This window comes from Fukomys damarensis, unplaced genomic scaffold, assembly GCF_012274545.1.
Source record: "Fukomys damarensis isolate Sample0158 unplaced genomic scaffold, DMR_v1.0_HiC HiC_scaffold_12, whole genome shotgun sequence".
Taxonomy (NCBI): domain Eukaryota; kingdom Metazoa; phylum Chordata; class Mammalia; order Rodentia; family Bathyergidae; genus Fukomys; species Fukomys damarensis.
In genome coordinates, this window is record NW_022900924.1 from 51,101,393 (window position 1) to 51,113,984 (window position 12,592).

Sequence of the window (12,592 nt, forward strand, 5' to 3'; positions counted from 1 at the left end):
ATACCTAAAATGTACCAAGAAAATTAATTTTTAAAAAAAGAATTTATATGTCTTGGGCCAAGGATGTAGTTCAGTGGCACAGCACCTGCCAGGCAAGCACAAGGTCATGAGTTCGATTCCCAGTATCAAAAAAAAATGCCTATTCAAAATGAATATATCTCATGTAAGAATTCGTATATCTCGGTTACATCTGTTTCTCTAGTAAACACTGACTGATACAGCAAAGTAACAAAAAAGGCATGGTACTTTACTCTGTGTACGAAGGTTACAGAGATTAGCATGGCCTCTGCACAAGGATGTCATACAAATTCATAAAGTGTTCCATGTTTTTTAAATATGTCTTTTGCTCTTCAAAATGCACCATTTATTAAAAAATAAAAAGTAAGATAGATATTAGGAGAAAATGCCATATATAACTTGTATTCACAATGCACGAAAAGTTCTTATTAGTAATAATAACATCAGCCTGGCGTGACAGCACACACCTCTATTCCCAGCACTCGGGAGGCTGAGGCAGGAGGATGGTCATGAGTTTGAGGCCAACCTGGGCTACATAGTGTGATCAAGGCCAGCCTGAAAAACATAGCAAGATTCTGTTTCAATAATAACAACAACAACAACAACAACAACATCAAGAATCCAATTTTTTTTTTTATACCAGGGATCAGACTTAGATCCTTGAGTTTTCGAGGCAGTCAGCAGCACCACTGAGCTAAATCCCCAGCCTCAACCATCCAATTTTAAAACAAAACATTTGAACAGGCCTTTCACTGTGCACACCCACACGCCCCCACACCCCCCACACACACACAGTGGCCTCTATGTACATTTTCAAAAGTTCAAAGTTTCTACCTAGTCACCAGGGAAGTGAAAATTGAAAATGAGACAATATTCTACATCAGGTACACATGAATAGCTAAAACAAAAAAGGTTGATAATAACAAGTGCTGACAAGGACATGGAACACCTGGAACTCTGATACGCTGCCAGTGGAAATGTAAAATGCAACAGTTACTTGGAAAATTTGACCATTTATCTTAAAAAATCAATTTCCCCTTTACCATTGAGCCTAGAAATTCTACTTCTAGATATTTGCTCAAGAGAAGTGGCAACGTATGTCCACAAAAAGAGCTGTATGTACAGGTTGGGGCTGTAGCTTAGTGACAGAGTGCATGCTTAAACGTGTACAAGGCCTTTGGTTCAATTCCCAGCACACACACACACACACACACACACACACAAAAGTGGACAGGGGAAGGAGGAGGAAGAGCAAGAAGAAAATCAGCAAAGCTGTATGAAATATTCATAGAGCTTTATCCATAAGATCCAAATGTGGGAAGAGCCCAAAATGGCCAACAATTAGTGGCTGTATAAACAAATTGTGTTGTAGGTACACAGTGGAATACTACTAAGCACTGAAAAGGGAAACAATGTATTAAGCAACATGAATGGCAGGATTGTGGAAGGCAGTCTGATTCTTGGGTCCCAGCACTGCTACTCACCAAAGAAACATCAGCCATTGTTGCTACAAGAGTAGAATTAAAATGCTGATGTTGCAAGGAAATACTACTCAAAAAGGCACATAAGCCAGGAGTGGTGTCGCACACCTATAATTCCAGCACTCGGGAGGCTGAGGCAGGAGGATCGCTGTGAGTTCAAGACCAGCCTGGGCTACATAGTGAGTTCCAGGTCAGTCTCAACTACATAGTGAGAGCCTATCTCAAAAAAACAAAAGAAAGAAAAGAAACACTTAGCAGATTAGTAGGGCACAGTGCTGGGTGTGCCTGTGGATGATTGACATGTAGGCCCGCCAACTTAGAGGAGAAGACCCCGCCTTACTTGTGGGAGGCACTGGCCAATTGGCTCCTATCCTGGACGGAGTAAAAAGGGAAAGAAGTAGGAAGTGACCCCATCTGAAGAGCTCCGGTCTCCCCAGGCAGGTGTGCTCTTTGCTGCTGTCACCTTTGGATTGCTTTCCAGGTCTCAGGTTTCTTCAGCCTTGTAACTTCCCAACTTCCAGTGAGCTCCGGGCCTTCGACCGCGTCCTTCGTCCATTTCTCTGCAGCTTCCACCCTTTTGGGCTGAGGAGCCATTGGGGTCTCTGCTCGCCAGCACACAGAGAGCCACTGTGGATTCTCCACCTCTGATCCTGTAGGCCCACCCAATAAATCCCCTTGCATAATTATGCAATCAATCTTCTATTGATTGTTTTCCTCTAGAGAACTCGTTCAAAAGGCAAGTTGTTTTCCAGCTTAAGTGGTACTTGGTTATGAAAATTGTACCTTGGGCTAGGGATTTAGCTCAGCGGTGCTGCCGCCTGCCTCGCAAGCGCAAGGACCTGAGTTTGATCCCCAGCAGCAAAGTGGGGGGGGGTGGAATTTGGCTCAGTGGTTCCGCCACCTGCCTTTTAAGCACAAGGGCCTGAGTTCGATCCGCAGTACCAAAAAAAAAGAAAAAGAAAGAAAGAAAGAAAACTGTACCTTTCCTAATCACCCCTCTTTTGCTGTGTTTTGGAAGCACCCCTTCCTGTAGCGTAGCTTCTATGGGTCAGGTGGGGCTAACTCCAGACCCATGATTTCCCACTCCTCTAAGATTAGCACCAGAGTGATTGATTATGTGCCCATTAGATCAAGGATGATGATCATGAGACTTAAACAAGGCCAATCACCCTCCGAGCTGGGATTTGGTTCAGACATATCAAAAGAGTGAAAAATTTTAGTGTGGAATACAGAACTGTAAGAATGGCAGAAACTGAAGTCTTTTAGGCCATCTTCTGTAGTCTCACAAAGGAAGCCATGTACAACTAGGGGGCTGATACCAATACACTAAGACAAGCAGCAATGTACCAGGTGTTTGTAATCTCAGCACTCCAGGAAGTTGAGCCAGAAGGATCACAGGTTTGAGCCCAGCCTGCTCATTTAGCAACTTAACAAGACCCTGCCTCAAAATTAAAAAAATTAAAAAATACTGTTCTGTGTAAAGGGTCTGGGTTCAATCTCCGGTACGAGAAGAAAACGAAAGAAAGAGTTGTGATGAAATGAAAGGGAGTTAGACCTATAATCATGTCAGTGGAGCCCCTGAATGTAGACTGCAGTATACTCTATCCCTGTAATTTTTGGTTTCTTAACCAATAAATTCCTATTTTTGCACAAGTCAATTGGATTTGGGTTTCTATGACTTGTAACAGGACATTGACCATGCTATAGAAAACTACAAAACAAGAAAACCAAATCGTGTTAACTGAAGAGACAACGTTTTTGTATTTGTATTTGTGTCCTCAATGATTCCTGGACCCTTTTTTCTCTCTTTTGCCTTCCCACTAACCACAGGTGATCAGTTTCCCTCACCATGCACTCCCACCATGATTTTCTGCCCCCACAGACCCCAAAGCGACAGGACAACAGACCGTGGACCGACACCTCCCAAACTCTGAACCAAAATAATCATTTTCTCCTTAAGGTGACTATCTCAAGTATTCCTGGCAGGAATGGAAAATTGATGGATACAGTCAGTTTTTATGCATATTTTATACAAAGTTATATAGCACAATTCTGTATCTTTTTTCTTGACATAATTATAGAAGCATTCCTCAAGTAATGAAACGGTCTTTGAAAATATCATTGTTCATAGATGTCAAATATCTTATGCAAAGTGCAATACTATTGTAACTTAAACATTATTTCAATTTTTCCTTTGGGAATGATAAACATCTCTGAACTCAAGAATTTTTTTCCTACATTTAGGATTATTCCCTTTACATGTAATCTTATAATTACTAGGCAAAATGTATAAACATTTTTATTGTCTGTGATAAAATTTGACAAACTCATTACCAAAGAGTTGTCCAATAAATAGGTTCAGGTAAATATTTACAAAGAATCCAAATTCGTATCTCCACATCTACATTAAATATCCCTTTAAAAATCTTTCATTAAATGTGTAGTTGAAAATGAAATGGTTTATCTTTTGAGAGGAAAACATATTTGAATAAATTTCTATTTCTCCTTTTTTCTCCTTTTATACCTTCCTTTCATACTTTGCCTGTGTTTTTACTGGAGGCCTTCTATTTTTCGTATGGATTTGTGTGACCACTTCATGTAATAAGGATATAAATATACTGTCACATTTATTGCAAATAACTTTGGATTTGATAATTGCCTTGTAATTTTAGTCATCTTTAAAATACTAAATTGCATCTATCCATCTTCTATTGTTTTGATCTCTGATTTTAAATTGAGTTCTCCTTTCCAGGCTAGAGATTTGGTAGGCATTTTTGTGCACTGTTAAGAGTTTTGATAGTTTTCTCTTTTGCTTTTAGTTTACCTGATGTAACTGCAATATTTTTCAAGCATACATGAGGAAAGGACCAGCAGCGTTCCTTTTCCCATATAACTAAAATGCATATGATTCTTATTCCATATACTAAACTTTCATATATTTTAAGCTCTACTTCTAGGCAATCTTGTTACCCATTAGCCTGTCTATCTATTCTTCTGGTAGGAATTCTCTTAACTGCTATGATTTGTAAAGTATTTTTATATCTAGTAAGGCCAACTGCCTACTCAAAGATTATATTTTTGTTTTTTGTGGGGTTTTTTGTTTGTCTGTTTGTTTTCAGTACCAGGAATCAAACTCAGGACCTTGTACTTGCGAGGCAGGCATGGCACCACTGAGCTAACTCCCCAGCCCCCATAGATTACATGTTTTAAAATAACAATCTTATATAATCTCACATGTTTTGCTGTTAGATGACCATCACAAAAGATAATTAATATCAACACCAGAACAACAAGAAAGATACAACTGCAAGTTACAAACTTCAAAATATGATTACTACCTGCTGATTTAGCTCAGTGGTGCCACCACCTCCTTGCAAGTTCAAGGTCCTGAGAACACACATGTATATATGATTACTGAAGAAGGAAACAAAAGATCCCAATGGAATAAGGCACAGCTCTTAATCCCACTGCAGACTGTACCAAGCAGAGGATTAAAGAGTTCTGATACTCTCCACCTTGGAGATAAACAAGTAAGCAGCATGGTAAAGCCAGGAAAAATTGAAAAGGGTACAATCCAGTGCACCTCAAGATCTCAGTGGAAAATCTAATCATTTCCACAAAATTACCAAGAATTCAGGGTATTCGTTGTGGGCGCAGGATATGTGACCAGCAGGGTGAATGCATCAATTCCTAGTGTCAGATATTTAACATTATTTCAGAAGACAGCAAAACCAAGGTTACCAAAAACAAACTGCTCACAGACCCAGAAGTCTTCTCCTAGGCTTTCTACCCTAGATCTCAAAAAAGGAGCATGGAAAACAAGATTTTTTAGCTATTTCTTTTTTTTTTTATTGTTACAATTTAGATATACATAACTGATCACATTCAAGATAGGAATTTGTATCTGTACATGATGTGTCTTGAGTCCTCTTTTTTTCATTCTCCTCCCCTCAGTTCAACCCTTCTTCCCCTTCTCATTTACAAAAGCCTCATTTCCATTTTTTTCTTTTCTAATTAAAAAAAATTTTTTCCTTCCTTCCTTTCCCCCTCTCCCTCTCTGGTTCCCTCTTCCGTTCGAACACTTTTGTAGCTTAGAGGAGAAACACACAAGTATCAGGGAAGAAAGTCATGAAAAATCTATCCTCACAGTATCAGAGCAAATGCTCAACACGAGCGAGCTCAAAATGGCCAGTTACTCCACAGAATAACAAATACAGAAGCACAGCAACCCAAGGAGCTACCAAGAATTCAGTCTGGAAGAAAAAACATGCCTGCTTTGTGAGTTTGTGCTTAGAGGATAAAATAATCCAGCAAGAAGCTCATAGATAAGAGGATAGAGCAATAGAACATTGCTTTGTTTTTTGGGTTTTTTTGTTTGTCCTTCCACAGCCTCCTGAGTGCTGGGATTTCAGGCGTGCTCCACCACGCCCAGCTGGGCTGGACACCCTGTGAAGTAAGAAGGGTGAAAGCCAGTGTTCTTGTTTTATATGGAGTTTGAGGGGGAGGGCATTTAGTATTTTACTGTTATAACATGAAACATTGTTTCATTATTATTCTTTATCATGTTAAGGAAACAGCATTCTATTTTACATTCATAAAACAGTTTTAATAGAAAAAATAGTTGAACATTGACTCAACCTGTTTGGGCTAGTATAAACAAGGCCTTTGCAAGATCTTTTTTTTTTTCCTTGTAGCACACTACAAAGAACCTCTCAGTGCCAGCCTCAGAACTTGTCCACATGAACGATGGGCGAGACATCTCATCACATCCTTTTAACAACCAGACTTTCTGTCATATAGCAAATTCAATGACTCATTTTACAAAGGCAAGATTTTCCGTTACTGATATTTACAGGATTGCAAACATCAGGGCTATAGGCCACGTAAACAGCTTGTGCCTTAGCTATCTTGAAACCAGTAGGAAAAAAGGCTGGTGGGATTGGGACTCATTTTTTTCTACAGCATGAGCTTCAGTGTCAGGCAATTCTGTGTATGAATCCTTGTTCTACAATTGACTGGCTGCAGCTTTAAGCTTATTAATTAGCCTCTTTAAGGTACAGTTTTCTTATCTAACAACTGGATCAATGATCTCTAATTTACAGGCTGTTGTAAACATGAAATACAACAATGTATTTCAAGCAGGTGCTTCAAAATGGTAATTTATATTATTATTGCTATTTTTAATTATGTTCTTGGTACATAGTAGACAATAAATATTTGCTGAGTGAAAGAATAATCTGTCTAGGGCCAGGGATTTAGCCCAGTGATTCTGCCTCTTGCCTTACAAGTGCAAGGACCTGACTTCAATCCCCAGTACCAAAAGAAAATAATAATATTATTAATTTGTGTAAAGAATTCAAAGATGAAATAAAAAGTGTCTGCCTGCGAGAAGTTTGTAAAATAGGAGATTAGTTGCTAGTAAAACAAGTACAAATGAAGTCACAGGTCTAGATTTGATCCCATGGGGCTTAATGACTGTGACTATTACCTATTACCAAATAGTCTCCCTAACCACACCTCAGCTTGGTCACTGGGCACAGTCACAGAATAATTCTTGGCTTTGTGTATTTTTTGAATGGAAATAAAATAAATTGAACCAAGCTAGCTTAAGTTTAAAAAGAAATTATGTAAAAGTCCAGGAACTGGAGACTCATGGGACCCATGGGTAAGAATACAGCTAAATTTCAAGAAGGACTGAAACCAAAAAGTGGAAAGCATCCAAGAAACCAGCAGATACCTCTCTCTCCCTCTCGCTCTCCCTCCCCTCTCCTCTCCATCTCTATCTCTCTCTATCTCTCTTCTGTTTCTTCCAAAGCCTTTTTCTTTCTCTGCAACTGGGCTTCTCTCCTTCAAAACTGCAAGGCAGGAGGTAGCTACCTTTGGATCTTGAATCTGCATGTTTTGCATCCACCCTAATTTGTATTCCTGGAGGCATCTGGTTGGCCTAGTATCTTAGCCTGTTTTGTATGGCTATAACAAAATACCAAAGACGGGGTAATTTATAAAGAACAGAAATTCATTGGTTCACAGTTATGGAGGCTGGCAAATCCAAGAGTAAGATGCCAGCATCTGGGAAAGACCTTCTTGCTGCCTTGTCCCATCATGGAAAAGCAAAGAGAGAGTAAAAAAATAGTGAATCTGTTCCCAGAATGACAGCCTTAATCCATTCATGAGGGTGGCATCTTCATAACTTCACTATCTGGTAAAGGTTTCACCTCTTAATATTGTTAAAATGGCACCTAATTTGAATTTGAACATTGGAGAAGTCCAAGTCAACCCAGAGCACTCAGCTTAGTTCAAGCACCTACATGGTCCCATTCAATGGCCTCTAGGATGAAGGTCGGATTGGACCAAAGCCGGCTGAGGGGCAGGGAGTGGCCCACCACAAAGGAGACATGGCAGAGCCATCCAGCAGGTGCCCATCACATCACGGCCACAATCAGACCCTTCCCTTGGTCAGAGCCCTGACCCTGACCATAAGTTGAACTGCACGTGAAGCCTTAATTATGGCCTGGAAATTCCTTTTATGTCGATAGTGGGGAAATATAAAGCTAATAAAGCAAAGAGGTCGCTGCATTGTAATTGTATCACTTACTTTTGAAAATGGGCGAGTTGTACGTAGTGAATGTTCTTCAAAATCATGTTTGCTTGCTGCAAAATACCAAAAAAAGTGACAACCAAAAAAAAAAACTGGTTATTTCTAAACAATCTGAAACCTAGATATTTACAAATATTCCTAAGTAAAATACTGCATGAATAAAATTGCCGGATTTGGAAGTATGCACTTCTATTTTTTATCCTTACAGGTAGGTCACACTTTAATGTCTGGCACAATATCTAACACAATCTCATCAGGCCAGGAAAAAAGTTCAGGGTTACAATCAAGATTTTTCTTGGCCCAAGCCTCCCTCAGTCATAAAAACTGTGGTACCTTTCCCATTTTCTCCTCAACAGTGATCTCAAGATTTGTTTATTTCTATATTTTCTTTTACTTTTGGCAATTTCAAGGTAAATTATATGATTTTTTTGAGGTTTCTGCCATCCCTCGATCCTTTCTTTTTTTCTGTCTTCAGAAATATCATGGGACAAGGGCTTTCCAGTGCCAGCCAAGCTGAGGCCAATGATAGTCTACCTTTCCACACTGATTAAAACAAAGTGTGGACAAAATGCAAAACAAATACCTACGGATCCTGAAAAACAAACGAGCGGATAGAAAAGTTGCAGGCCCCTTGAGAACTGAAATCAGAACTTGAATAGTAACCCATAGCTTCAGTGAGCTTTCTGGGGTGTTTTTGTCTTCTGTATCTCATATAGACACACAAAAATTGTGAAACTGAAAGTAGTATCTCAAATTAATATTTACAGGATGAGCCCTATAGCAGAATAGAGACAACCAAAAAAGAATAGGGCAACATTATGGAGTTATGTAGTAAGTAAGCACGGTCAGGGGAAAAAAAAAATCTCTTCTTGCTCACCAGAATGCCAGAAAAGGAAATCCTGCCTGAGAGGGACTATAACATATCCCGACTTCCTGATTTCCTTCATGTGCTTTCTTCTGTCTTCTTTGTGCTCCCAGCTCTGTCTGGGGATCAGTCCCAGACACTGAGCTGCATTGCCACAGCAGCACCATCTACGTGGACTTCTAAAATTCTCAGAAAAAAACAAAACAAACAAACAAAACAGAAAAACTCTCTCTCTCTCTGGCCAGAGAAATCGGTGAAAGGGGTCATGCTCCTCAGAGTACAAAATAATCTTTTACTTTTTAAAATTATTTTTTGGGGTGGGGTGGTTGGAGACAGGGTCTCACTATATGTTGTTGGGACTGACCTGGAACTCACTATGTAGCCCAGGCTGGTCTTGAACTCACAGCAATCCTCCTGCCTCAACCTCCCAAGTGCTGGAATTACAGGCATGTGCCACCACGCCCAGCTGCATTTTTTTTCTTTCTTTTTCTCTCATTGCTTTAATTCCAAAACAGCCCCAGTCACACAAGCAAAATAGTACAGGAAACTAAAACCCTAGGAGAACTCTAGATCAGGCCAGAGAACTTAGAAAATGGAAGGCCCTTGGGGAGCAAGAGAATATAGGGAAATTCCAGGAAGGAGAGGGCTGGAAAAGGATATCTTCTTAACTCTCACAGGACCCTGTAAATAGCCCAAACTCAGTTCTCAGTTGTATACCTGCAGAATGGGCACAAAATAGAGTAGCATGGTCTGCAAGAACTGAGCTAGAAAGACCCAGACTAAACTCTGAGTGGTACATGAGACATACAGCACAGCAAAGCCTCAAAAATGAAAATGACATTGAAATTCCCGTGCATGGACGATGAGACACAACTTGTAGTCTGGACCTAAGCCAGTTAATTGTCTGCTAGCACAAACAAAACACCAACATTCACTAGAGGGTTTTAAGAGAGATGCAGAATCTTGCATCACAATATTCAAAATATTCTGGATACAATCCAGAATTACTCATGCATAAACAAGATTTTCCTAAATCTCACCAATACTGAGGAGAAAAACACATTAAAAGATGCCAACCCTGATATGACCCAAGACGGAATGACCAACGCCCATTATAAAGAGGAACATTCTTGAAATAAAAGTATTAAAGTGCTCAGCAGAGAAAGAGAAAAACATATAGACACACAAAAATTTTGAAAAACTGAAAGATGTAATATCTCAAATTAATATTACTGGATGAGCCCCATAGCAGAACAGAGATAACAGGAAAAATAGTCTGAACTTGCAGATAGAATAATATAAATTATATAATAAAAGGAACAGAAAGGAAAAGACTGGAAAAAAATAACAACCTCGGAAGCCTGTTGCTATAAACAGTTGTGTTATTGGAATTCCAGAAAAAGAAGACAAAGAAATTGACTGAGAAAATATGTTTGAAACAAACAATAGAAGGACATTTTTTAATTTGCTAAAAGACATAAAATTACAGATTGAAGAAGTTCACTGCATTTCAAATAGGTGAAGCCCAAAGAAAACACCCAAACGTTATTATCACACTGTTGTCAATCAAAGGTGAAGAAAGAATCTAAGGCCAGATGTGTGCCACACACCTGTAATCCTAGCTAGTGGGGAGGCTGAAGCAGAAGGAATACAAGGTTGAGGTGAGCCTAGCAAGACCTTCTCTCAAGGTCAAATAAGAAATGACCGAGACTATCATTCCTCCAGTGGGGATGGTCAGCCTCTTTAATAAATGGTGTTGGAAAAGCTGGATCCCAACCTGCCAAAGATTAAAACTAGGTCCTTATCTTTCACCATGCACTAAAGTAAAATCCAAGGGGATTAAAGATCTAAATATTAAAACAGAAACACTAAACTTTCTGGAAGATAAGCTAGGCAGAATTCTTGAAGACATTGGCATAGGAAAAGACTTTATGAACAAATCCTCAGTAGCACAGGAACTAGCAGATAGAATCAACAACTGGGATCTCATCTTATTAAAAAGCTTCTGCACTGCAAAAGAAACCATCAACAGAACTAAGAGACAATCTACAATGTGGGAAAAAATTTTTACCAGCTGCTCCTCAGACAAAGGACTATTATCCAGAATATATAAAGAACTCAAAACAATCAGTCCCCCCAAGTATAAAGACCTGATTCAAAAATGGGCATCTGAAATGAACAGACATTTCTCAGACAAAGAAGTAAAAGCAGCAAGTAAATATATTAAAAAATGTTCCACATCACTGGTCATTTGAGAGATGCGGATGCAAACAACACTGGGATTCCACCTCACCCCACAAAGAATGGCTGCTATCAAGAAATCACACAATAACAAATGTTGGCGGGGTTGTGGGGAGAAAGGAACCCTTCTTCATTGTTGGTGGGAGTGAAGACTGGTGTAACCACTATGGAAATCAATATGGAGATACCTCAAAGATATGGGACTAGAGGTTCCATTTGACCCAGCCATCTCTTTGCTGGGTATCTTTCCAAAAGAATTAAAGGAATCATACCACAGTGATATGCACAACAATATTTATAGCAGCACAGTTTGTAATAGCTAAAACTTGGAAACAGCCCAATTGCCCATCAGTTGGAAACTGGATAAAGAAGATGTGGTTTTTCTATGAAATGGAATACTACTCAGCCATAAAGAATGAGAAATTAGATTCATTCATAGGAAAATGGACACATATTGAGGATATACTCCTAAATGAAATAAATAAGTCACACATGTACATACCGAATAGTTTCTCTGGTGTGAAAAGCTATAATAGTACATAAGATCCTAATGAGATAATTGACCATGTGAAATAGGAAGAAGAGGGCTAAAGGTATAGGGAAAATGGGAAGGGTAAGGGAAAGTCAATAAGGGAAAAGAAAAAAATATGACAAAATGAAAAAATGGAAATAAAGTGTTAGTAAATGGGGAGGGGAAGAGGAGGGGAAGGGAGGGCAGGGACAAGGGAAAAAAATGAGAACCAAGACCTGTCATGTAAAGGTACAAGATCCCAATAATGGATGTAACTGTACTGTACACCTAAAATGTACCAATAAACTCAATGAGGAAAAAAAAAAGAAATGACCAAGAATGTAGCTCAGCGCTTCATGAGTTCAATCCCCAGTACCACACACACACACATGAGCACACATGCTCACACACATGTATGTATGCTCATCTTAAAAGTACAAAGAAGAAAAAATGGTAAATTATACATAAGGAAACTATGACCACAGATTTCTCATCAGAAACTATGGAGCCAGAACACAGTGAAATAAAACCTTTAAAGTAATAGAAGAGAACAGTAAAGTTAAAATATCTTCAAGTATTTAAGGCATTCTCAGATGAAAAAAAATATATCACCAACAGATTTGATCTAAAAGTTCTCCAGGTTGAGAAGAAACTATACCAGAGGGAGACATGGAACTTTAAGAATAAAGAAGCAAAGACAAATATCTGAACAAATTTTTTTCTTTTTTTTCCTCATTGAATTTATTGGTGCATTTTAGGTGCACAGTACAGTTACATTCATTATTGGGATCTTGTACCTTTACTTGACAGGTCTTGGTTCTCATTTTTTTCCCCTTGTCCCTGCCCTCCTTTCCCCGCCTTCCCTCCCCCTTTACAAA

At 39.1% G+C, this 12,592-nt stretch overlaps 1 pseudogene; it reads left to right on the forward strand.

Moving 5' to 3' along the window:
• The first annotated feature begins 233 nt into the window (after positions 1–233).
• LOC117285762 lies at positions 234–331 on the forward strand (annotated as a pseudogene).
• Positions 332–12,592: the final 12,261 nt, after the last annotated feature.